The sequence below is a fragment of the Limulus polyphemus genome, unplaced genomic scaffold, assembly GCF_000517525.1.
Source record: "Limulus polyphemus unplaced genomic scaffold, Limulus_polyphemus-2.1.2 Scaffold829, whole genome shotgun sequence".
NCBI lineage: Eukaryota > Metazoa > Arthropoda > Merostomata > Xiphosura > Limulidae > Limulus > Limulus polyphemus.
This window is the reverse complement of record NW_013666439.1, coordinates 13,419-17,513: the sequence shown is the minus strand read 5'-3', so window position 1 is coordinate 17,513 and position 4,095 is coordinate 13,419.

Below are 4,095 nucleotides of genomic sequence, written 5' to 3'. Positions count from 1 at the left end.
GCTATCGCTATAAAGGATAAGAGTATATAGGCTACACTAACATGACGTTTAGGCGGTTCGTTTAACTATTATATGTGATGTACGTTTCTTGGGGGGGGGGGGGTTAATGAAAGTGTTCCAAAACGCGACATTAATTTCTTGACGACCAAATATATTATGTGTATTGTGTTATTTTTATTTATAAAGCAGTTTGTCCAAACAAGAGTAGATCTCAATCTCGACTCGTTTCCTTCACCTAGTTTCCCCTGGGTCGTTTCTGAATTATTGTTTATAGATAAGGCTTATTAATAAAGATAATATAGGTTTTCCGTCAAATTATTTTGAATGTTTTTAGAGGCATAATCATCCGACAAGAATCGAATATTCTATGATTGGTCATTCATTTCAGAGGGAAGAATTATTTTAAAATTTTGAACAATTATGTATCTTGCTTAGTAAAATAACAACAACAAATTGGTTTATTTGTTTTTAATTTCGCGTAAAGACGACCCTAATTTAGCCCTGATAGACTAGACGGAAGGCAGATAGTCAACACCACTCACTGCTAACTCTAGGCTCTACTCTTTTACCAACGAATAATGGGATTGACCGAAACATTATAACACCCCCACGATTGAAATAAGGAGCATTTTCGGTGACGAGGATTTCAAGTCCGTGACCCGCAGATTACGAGTCGAGCGCCCTAACACCCAGGCCAGGCCAAGCCTTCACACACACAAAAAGAGTATTTATAAATCTTTAGTTTCCAACATTCGAAAGGATTTAACATATTGTCATCAGCGTAAATCAGACATATCTATTCAAAGTAAATCTCATAATACAGAAATTATTAAAATTGTGATGATCTTTCTTGTATTATTTTAAGTAGCATAATTAATTAATTAATTAGCTATCTCATCCACAGGGTGCGTTGCATTTAAACATTAATACTTTTATTATAAATAAGATATCCATGAGCTTTTCCATGTTTTATTCCAAATTCCTATGTGCCTGAAAGAAGCCAAGCTTCTAGACCACAAGCTGCAGAATAGTGTCCCTAAAGAATAGCTGTACATCGAACCATTTTGTTTAGAATGACCACTCGTTTAAGTGATCTGAAGCGTAAATTCAAAGAGTAAACTAGAAAGTAGAACAGAAAAAAAAAAGATCTGAATATCTCTTGGGTACCCTTAGATCTTGAACAAACTTGTGATAAAAAAAAAGACAAAGATTTTTCCAAATAAACTAAATCTGTTTTGATAATTAAGCTTGTGACAATACAAGGTTTACCATTCCTTTATACTGAAATAATGTTGTGGAACAACTTCCGCACCAAATGGGCAATAACTTTGTCCGTTTGCACTTTCTAGTGATGTAGCGTCCACATAATTGTCACACCAACTTACCGTGCATGTTGTGATAAAATGAAACTTTTCCATGTTGCAGTATACTTAGTGACCACAAATGGATTAGTTTCTGGCTATCGTGATCATATTAATACAAGTGATAAAAAGTTTTATAGCTTATGAGAATTAATAACGGACAGAACCACAATGTTTAAAGCACAAGAGACTCGAGTAGGCGACTCATTATTTTAAGGTAGTTGTACTTAAGAATGGAAAACAGTTAATATAACTTAAATGTTGACCAAAAGAAGAATATTATTTTAAGGTAAAAAAAGCAAATGATAGTAGTTGGCTGCCCATCTTGACACTATTTCTGAATAAATTGTGCATAATTTCATGTATATTGAGTGTTAGCCTCATCATAAGAGGTAACATATCTATATTATGATCTAATGTCGTGGAAGAACCCTGTTCTATTATTATTTTCTTTGAATTAAATGGTGTTAGATATACAATGTTATATTGTACTCGTCATTATTGCATAAGGTCATTAATATATCTTATTATAAAAGGCCGATGAGAAGCAGGTAACTTCGTATTTCTGTTTACTGCTTTTTAGCTATTGTAGAAACTACCTTGGATTGGGAATAACATTTTTGAGACTTCTATATGAAAGGCAGATCTCTATGGAACAATGGTATTATGTGCCACGTAAAGCTACAGAAAGCTCTCTTGTAATGACAACAGACACAAACCAAATTTATTTTTATTAGGAAGTGTTTCGAGTTTTGACCTGACTATATGACATCACTAGCCATCTTGTCAGATTTAAGGAATATTACTTTTCTTTCGAATGTTCTTCATACTTCATAAGAACTATGTTTCACAATTTTAGATACCTTGTAGCTACTTCCCCCATTGTCGATCGTGCTTACTTGGTTATGCACTGTTGCTCATAATCGCAGTGTTCTTTATAACAAACTCTTGCAAAGGACGATGGGGTCAATCTAAGCTCGCACATCTTGATAATATTTCCTCATACTTTCAACTGTACTGCACTTCAGATTCCAAGACCGCGTTTAACCAACCGCTTGAACTACCGGAAGACTTGATATGTATGCATCATATGAGACTTTTATGATTCCAGTTTCTTCGGCCATCTTACTCGTGATAACCACCACTGGTTTCAAGGTGTGGATATAAGCCTATATATTTTTGGATCATACACCCTCGTTAACTTCGAATTCTTATTTATTATTCTGTTAACCGTAGCAGGAAACAAGTCCAGCTGGCTTTTATCGTTGAAGAGTTCACTTTCAACTAAGGACTTTATTCCGGATTGACAACTGGAGTGGTTTAAGAACCGCTGCTGTCCTAAACTCTCTACATTGTTTAACAACCTTGTTAGGCATATCCTCTCTCGGTAAGAATTTTGACATATCTATCCAGCAATAACTCTGGCCATGACGACACGGCACTGTGGTATGATCGGAAGTTCGTCGTGAGTCAGATAGTGATTTTATACCCGTTGTCTACAGCCCTGCCGCACGTAACTGCGGTGATACGTCACTGTATTACCATATATATACATCGTTCATATCAAACGTGATTAGCCCTCTGTATATTTATTTGTATATGTGTCTTGGAATTAACCCTGGTTTTAAGTTTTCTAAATGCTTTCGTTCTTCAGCTTGATTCTTAGGTGAATTCTGGTTAAAGAAATTTCGAATCATGATTTTACTTGAAACGAACTTTAAATGTACAATCAAGTCTAAGTAAAGTTTTATTGATTAGTTTCTACATTACTTTCCTCCAAAGGTAAGAATTTTAGTTTGGTATTCTTATGTAGTGTCTAACGAAACATTCAGTTCCTGCTTATATAATTTAGAGAAAGATAATTTGCTCACGATTTACTTAAATGTGAAAAGTAGCAAAATTTAACATATGAACTGAATTTAAAATGATTTAAAAGTGATTATTTGAATGCAAAGAAAGTTTGGTATAGGTGATCAAGCTTTTTTAGTTCAGTCATTTTATGGGTGCTATCTGCAGAGGATAATTGCATTGTTTTAGTTGTTTGTATAATGTAAGTTTGTATTTTAAAAACTATGCTACCGAGTAAAACTATGTTGTTTGTATAACGTTTGGTGAAGCTTGTGTTTAAAAACCTATGCTACGGAGTAAATCTATGTTGTTTGTATAACGTTTGGTGAAGCTTGTGTTTAAAAAAAACTATACTACCGAGTAAAAATATGTTGTTTGTATAACGTTTAATGGTTTAAAAAATCTATGCTACCGAGTAAACCTATGTGCATAAAAAAGTGATTTGTTCGTGAACATATCTTAGAGATGCTTTGCTAAGTTAAGCCATCACAGAAAAACTACAAACAAAAAATGATATAATGGTATATATAATTAGCTGTTGTTCTACTTGTTTTTTAGATATCATTGATATATGAAATCTGCATTTATTTTTAATAATTTCCGACTTTGTCCTTTATTCTATAACGGAAATTTATTTTGAGCTAGTTCTAAATAAGGACTTTTCATTTGGTTCTCGAAGTCTAATGACAATATATTGTAATTAACCGTTTATTTACATTAAAATACAAAGTTTAAAATTTCAAACTGTCAATCTAAAAAAAAACACATTCCTCATGAAATTGTATTGGTATATATATATATATAAGTTAAATAAGACCAGTATTTCTGTGAAGAAACTGAACCCGTAATAGGTTTTAATATTCAATACTTAATATTTGGTTAAGAA